Source organism: Lathyrus oleraceus, chromosome 1 (genome assembly GCF_024323335.1).
Source record: "Lathyrus oleraceus cultivar Zhongwan6 chromosome 1, CAAS_Psat_ZW6_1.0, whole genome shotgun sequence".
NCBI classification, from domain to species: Eukaryota; Viridiplantae; Streptophyta; class Magnoliopsida; order Fabales; family Fabaceae; genus Lathyrus; species Lathyrus oleraceus.
The window spans coordinates 138,599,055-138,606,606 of NC_066579.1; the positions used below are offsets into that span (position 1 = coordinate 138,599,055).

The following is a 7,552-nucleotide window of genomic DNA, read 5'->3' on the forward strand; positions in this document are numbered from 1 at the left end:
GGAAATATCCCATAGGTGTCTCCGGGATAGCATCAGGAGTGGTCTGGAAACCCAATAAGTCGCCGAACTCTTTCTGGATGAAGGAGTACTCAACCCCGAAAAGCCTAAAAGCAGCATACATATCTGGTCCAGAATATGGGTCATAGTCGAATGAACTCAGGAACTCCAAAGTCAGGTTCCTATATGTGTTACTCAAGTCATCAGCAATCTCATCCCAGTGAAGCTGGTGGCTAAGGAATCGGATACTCGGCTCGATACCCAGTGCCTCCATACAGTGCTGATCAGGATAACGTGTGGGTGCCATAGGGCACTGATACAAAGCAATGTAGCGCTCCCTCTGAGCATTATCTTTATAGGCCACGTGCATGTCATCGAAATCCTGCATCCTGTAAAAGTTAAGAAAGTGATCCTGAAAATACAAACCATTCAAATCTTAGTCTCAATGCAAAATATGATAAAATAAAATAAAATATAAAATTAAATAAATGTGAAAAAGTAAAATGAAAGAAAAACCATGGGTTGCCTCCCACGCAGCGCTTGTTTAACGTCAATAGCTTGATGATTAGAATTTATACACCTGTAGTAGTAGGAATCAGTGGATCAATCAGGGTGTGGCTCGAGTAGTATGCTGTAATGTCTCCTCCTTCGTAGAGCTTCAGTCTTTGTCCATTTACAATGAATGGACTACAAGTATCGTTCTTGATTTCTACGGCTCCGGATCTCAGAATCTTGGATACTTCGAAAGGACCAGTCCATCTTGAACGTAGCTTTCCAGGGAAGAGTTGTAACCTAGAGTTAAAAAGGAGAACAGGATCGCCTATATTGAAATTTTTCTTTACTATTCTTTTGTCGTGATAAGCTTTTGTCCTCTCTTTATATATTTTTGCATTCTCGTAGGCAGATTGCCTAAGTTCTTCTAATTTATGAATGTCTAGGGTACGCTTTTCTCCAGCGGCTAGGTAGTCTAAATTCAAAGTTTTAATGGCCCAATAGGCCTTATGCTCTAATTCGAATGGTAAGTGACATGATTTTCCATAAACTAGTTGATAAGGAGTAGTTCCTATAGGGGTTTTGAAAGCGGTTCTATAGGCCCATAATGCTTCTTGAAGCTTCTGAGACCAGTCTCTCCTAGAAATAGAAACAATTTTCTCTAGGATTTGTTTTATCTCCCTATTAGATACTTCTACTTGGCCACTAGTCTGTGGGTGGTATGGTGTTGCTACTCTATGCCTAACTCCATATTTTCTTAAAAGTTTGTCAAATATTCTCGATATAAAGTGTGATCCTCCATCGCTTATGACTAAACGTGGTGTTCCAAATCTAGGGAATATATAGTTTTTAAATAATTTGATTACTACCCTAGTGTCGTTTGTGGGTGCAGCTATAGCTTCAGTCCACTTAGACACATAGTCTACAGCTACTAAGATATACCTGTTTCCTAAGGATGGTGGAAAAGGTCCCATGAAATCTATACCCCATACGTCAAAGAGTTCTACTTCCTGAATGTTTCTTAGAGGCATTTCATCACGCCTTGAAATGTTTCCAATGCGTTGGCATCTATCACACTTGACAATGCAAGCATAGACATCACGCCACATGGTAGGCCAGAATAGGCCAGCTTGAAGAATCTTGGCGTATGTCTTAGATGTGCTCGCATGTCCACCATAAGATGCTGAATGACAATGCTCGATAATATTATTTACCTCTTCTTCTGGAACCCAACGGCAAAAAATGCCATCTTTACCCCTTTTGAAAAGGAGCGGTTCGTCCCAATAGAAGTTTCTCACATCGTGGAAGAATTTCTTCTTGCGGTGGTAGTCAAGATCAGGGGGTACTATATCAGCAGCTAGGTAATTAACGGAATCTGCATACCAGGGTACGTTACTTATTGCTAAAGAATTCTTAGGGTGCTCATAAGGATCTAGGTTATTATCTTCAATGGTTTCTACTCTAGCGATCAGTCTATCATAGGTGAAGTCATCATTTATGGGTACTAGTTCAGGTTTTAGATGTTCTAACCTAGAAAGGTGACCGGCTATTACATTTTCAGTGCCTTTTTTATCTCTTATATCTAAATCAAACTCTTGTAGTAATAGAATCCATCGGAGTAATCTGGGTTTTACATCTTTTTTACTTAATAGGTAACGAATGGCAGCATGATCAGTGTAAACTATAATTTTTGCTCCTACTAGATAAGACCTAAATTTGTCTATAGCGAAAACTACAACGAGTAATTCTTTTTCAGTTGTTGTGTAGTTAAGTTGGACAGCATCTAGGGTTCTACTGGCATAATGAATGGCATGTAATTTTTTATCTTTCCTTTGTCCTAGAACGGATCCAACTGCATAATCACTAGCATCGCACATTATCTCGAAAGGTTCCGACCAATCAGGTGGTTTCATAATGGGTGTTGATACTAATGCTTGCTTTAAAAGATTAAATGCGTCATTACATTTTTCATCAAAAATGAATTCAGCATCTTTCATTAAAAGTCCGGTTAAAGGTTTAGTTATTTTGGAGAAGTCCTTAATAAAACGCCGGTAGAATCCAACGTGTCCAAGAAAGCTTCGGACTTCTCTGATGGTTTTTGGTGGTTTTAGGTTTTCTATAACTTCTATTTTAGCTTTATCTACCTCTATAACTTTTTCGGAAACTATATGTCCTAAAACTATTCCTTCGGTCACCATGAAATGACACTTTTCCCAATTTAGCACGAGGTTCACCTCCACGCATCTCTCCAGGATTTTCTCAAGGTTAGCAAGACAATTATGGAAATCAAATCCGCAAACCAAGAAATCGTCCATAAACACTTCCATGATACCATCTAGGTGATCTGCAAAGATTGACATCATGCAGCGTCGAAAAGTAGCTGGGGCATTATAGAGGCCGAACGACAGTCCTCTGTAGGCAAAAGTTCCATAAGGGCATGTAAAGGTAGTTTTTTTATCTTCGGGGTGGATAGGTATTTGGAAGAATCCAAAGTATCCATCTAGATAGCAGAAGTAAGAGTGTCTGGCTAGACGCTCCAACATCTGGTCTATAAATGGTAAAGGGAAATGATCCTTCCTTGTTGCTTTATTTAATTTTCTATAATCTATACACATCCGTCATCCTCCTTCTAAACGTTTTGCTACATGTTCACCTTTATCGTTTTGCACGACTATGATGCCTCCCGTTTTAGGTACTACATGCACAGGGCTCACCCACTTACTATCCGAGATCTGGTAGATGATACCTGCCTCAAGTAACTTAAGAACTTCCTTTTTAACAACATCACTCATTATAGGGTTTATTCTTCTCTGATGTTCCCTAGAGGGTTTTGAATCTTCTTCGAGCGAAATCCGATGCATGCATACGGATGGGCTTATACCTTTCAGGTCAGAGATCTTATATCCTAAGGCTGAGGGATATCTTCGTAAAACGTCTAAAAGTTGGTTCGTTTCCTTTTGGCTCAAGGTAGCACTAACTATAACTGGACGGTTCATCTTTTCATCGAGGAACTCATATCTCAGGTTCTTAGGCAGTTCCTTAAGTTCTAAGGTTGGTTTCTTAGGGAATGGCATAGGATCTGGGGTAAGGGATAAACATTCGTAAAGGTTATCATCGATGTAGGGGTTCTTAAAGTCATCATCTTCCCTTATGAGAGTTAATGGTAACGTAATTGTTTTTATAATTTCTTTTTGTTCTAATTCTCTAACACATTCATCAATGATATCTAAGGCATAACACGAGTCTCCCATCACAGGTGCCATAAGAAATTTCGAAAGTATAAATTCTATTTTCTCGTCACCTACCTCAAATGTCAACTTTCCTTTCTTGATATCTATTATGGCTCCTGCAGTCGATAAGAATGGTCTACCTAGAAGGATTGGTATATCATTGTCCTCTTTGATGTCCATGACAACAAAATCAGTAGGGATATATAACTGACCTATCCTAACAGGAACATCTTCTAAAATGCCTATCGGATATTTAACAGATCTATCGGCTAACTGAAGTGACATCTTAGTGGGTTGTAATTCTCCTAAGTTTAACCTCTCACAAACTTCTAAAGGCAATAGGCTCACACTAGCTCCTAAGTCTAGAAAAGCTTTTTCGATGACATGATTACCCAAAAGGCAAGGAATGGAGAAATTTCCAGGATCTTTATCTTTCTTTGCTAATTTGTCCTCGGAAATAGCATTACATTCCAAAGGCTTCAGATCGTCAAGTCTACGTTTGTTGGTAAGGATGTCTTTGAGAAACTTTGCATAAGAAGGTATTTGGGTGATGGCTTCTGTGAAAGGGATTTCTACATGAAGTTTTTCTATAACTTTAATAAATTTTTGATACTGTTTATTGATCTGGGTTTGTTTGAGTCTTTGGGGATATGGTATAGGTGGTTTATATGGCGGAGGTGGTACGTAAGTTTTGTCTTTAGGTTCTTCTCCTTTATCTTGACCTTCCTGGTTTTCAGGTTCCTCTGGTTCCTTTACTTCGTCCGTGGGTTTGGTACATTCCTTAGAAGTTTCGGGTTCACTCAATCTAGGGTTTGGTGGCTCATCATAAGCGTTCCCACTTCGTAGGGTAATGGCATTGGCTTGTCCTCTCGGATTTTGTTGAGGTTGTCCAGGAAGTTGTCCTCCAGGTGTAGTCTGAGGGGCTTGGTTTAAAGCTACCTGAGAGATCTGGGTTTCAAGCATCTTGGTATGAGTAACTATTTGGTCAACCATGGTTCCTAGCTGAGTAATCAATTCGTTAACATGAATGTTTTGGTTCATGAACTCCTTGTTTTGTTGGGTTTGAGCGGTGATAAAATTTTCCATAATTTTCTCAAGGCTCGGCTTTGGTGGTACAGGTTGCATAGGTTGATTTGATCTTGGGGCTTGATAACTAGGTCTCGGAGGTGCATTATTTTGGATTGGGTTATTGTTTTTATAGGAGAAGTTCGGGTGATTCCTCTATCCAGGGTTATAGGTATTCGAGTATGGGTTCCCTTGGGTGAAGTTCACTTGCTCAGAGTGGGTTTCGTTTAATAGACTGCATTCTGCAGATTGGTGTCCTTTGGTTCCACATATCTCACAATCCGACGAAACTGCGGCTACAGTATTCGGGTTTATGCACATATGCTCGATTTTAAGGGCTAATGCGTCCATTTTAGCTTGCATCATGTCTATAGAGCTTAATTCATGCACTTCTCCTTGGGCTTCCTTCTTCTCAACTGTCGCTCGTTCGACTCCCCATGATTGATGGTTTTGAGCCATGTCTTCGATGAGGGCACTAGCTTCAGGATAAGGTTTTTTCATCAGAGCACCAGCTGCAGCAGCGTCAATGGTCATCTTTGTGTTGTAATGAAGTCCATTATAGAAGGTTTGAATGATTAACCAATTTTCTAAACCATGATGTGGGCATGCTCGTAACAACTCTTTATATCTCTCCCAAGCTTCGAACAACGATTCTCCTTGGTTTTGGGTAAATCTAGTTATATGGTTTCGAAGAACGGCGGTCTTACTCGGGGGAAAATATCTAGCAAGGAAAACTCTTCTAAGGTTATCCCAAGTCGTAATGGAATTGGGTGGAAGGGAATCTAACCATGATATTGCTTTATCTCTGAGGGAAAAAGGAAATAATCTTAAACGTATTGCCTCAGGAGAAGCTCCATTGGTTTTAAAAGTGTCTGCTAATTGAAGAAATATTTTTAAATGTTGGTTTGGGTTCTCAATAGCGAGACCTGCGAATTGTCTCTGTTGCACTAGTTGCAACAGGGATGGTTTAAGTTCAAAATTATTAGCTTGGATGGTTGGGTTTACTATACTAGAACTAGGTTCTTCATTAGATGGTTGAGCGAAATCTTTAAGAGCTCTTTGGTTTTGATCTTCGGCCATAGCTCTCTTAATTCTATGAAAGAATAAACATGCGCGAGCGTAACGTCCAGGTTCCGCCAGAGGGTATACTAAGCTTAAACTTCCGGTGCTACGAGTTCTTCGCATTGACCGGCGGAAAATAGCCTAAGTCTAAACGATATAACAACAGGAACATGAAATTTGACGAAATTGCTCCCCGGCAACGGCGCCAAAAACTTGATGCGGTGTTTCTCAAGTATACGAACGCGTCAGAGTAATATAAAAGATTGTCGAATCCACAGAGACCAAGTGTCAATCTATCGTTATCTGTCGTTATGGTGTTTATCAAAGGCAATCAAAATAAGTATTTTTGGAGTGTGCAATGAAAAGTAAAGTATTGAAATAAAATATAATTAATAAAGACAGGGTCGAATGTAATTCATGTAATCAATGGATAATCCAAGTACTTGCTAATAGAGCTACTTATGGGCAATGTTTCCTACTTTGAAAAGAACTAATTTAACAGGAACTGTCGCTTTCGCGTATTCAAAACCGAGTTGTACTCCCTAATCAAACCCTCTTATTGTCACTTATAAAAAGGCGCATATTGCGTTAGAGTAGTAAACCTATTTTTAAGAAATATAGTATCTTGACTAAGTTGAAAAGTATTATAACCTGGATTTCTTAACCAAAAGAGGTTCTCACGAACCAGACTCTAAACTTATAAACGCGTCCGAAAATAGTTTTAAAATCTCTTTTCTTCTTAATGTTAAAATCTCCTAATGAACTAAACAAAGCGCTTTCGCTGTTTTTGAAATAGTTAAAAACAATTAAGTTTAGATAGACGTTGGACGGCTTTCGATCTTACCCAACGGAGTTGAAGTGCGGGAAAACTTAATTTGAAAGTTAAAATAGCCCTTAAGTGTTTCTACGAACAATTGTACAAATTATCGGTTCAATTACGATACTTACATTCTAACCTTATAAATTTAGTTAGACATGGTAAAGTAAAAGTGCATTAATTTAAATAAAAGTAGTGCGAGTGCGGAAAGTTAATAAAAGTAGTGCGAGTGTGAGAAATAAATAATTTAAAGCGAGTGCGAGGAAATAAATAAAGTAAAGCGAGTGCGGGAAAATAAATAAAGTAAAGCGAGTGAGGGAAATAAATAAAGTAAAGCGAGTGCGAGGAAATAAATAAAGTAAAGCGAGTGTGGGAAAATAAATAAGGTAAAGCGAGTGCGGGGAAATAAATAAGATAAAGACAAGTAATAAAAACATGCTCCAATCGGAGGGTTGAGTAAATTGCAAAGCGGAAATGAAAATGGCGGCAGGATTAACTTCCTTCCAAAGTGCTCCAAACTCGATTACAGACTCTATCACAGACTCGATTACACAATTGTGGTAACACTCCAATGCGAAGCGATTACCACTTTATAATACTGAATATATGCCTAAGTGAAACAAAGTTGCTCTGAGTTTGCCTCTGCTCTAAGTTTGGATGATTGTAAAAGTGAATTCGAGTTTCTATTTATAAGCAAGTAAAAAGATGGAAATGACTTGGATGCCCTTCAACTTGAAAATAGGAGGGAAAAACTTTCCTCTTGTGGCGCCCGCCACAAGGCCATGGCGCCCGCCACAAGCACAAAATGAGGCGCCTTAGTGGAAGTAGTGGGGAACGTGGAAGTTGAGGGAAGTTGAGCTTGGACACGTCATGGCAGGGTCTATGGCGC

The 7,552-nt window shown here is 39.2% G+C and overlaps 1 non-coding gene across 1 annotated transcript; it reads left to right on the forward strand.

The window, feature by feature from the left end:
* Positions 1–5,373: 5,373 nt before the first annotated feature.
* On the forward strand, positions 5,374–5,480 carry LOC127117198 (small nucleolar RNA R71). The gene has a single exon (XR_007801955.1). It is a non-coding gene; the product is annotated as a small nucleolar RNA R71 (small nucleolar RNA).
* Positions 5,481–7,552: the final 2,072 nt, after the last annotated feature.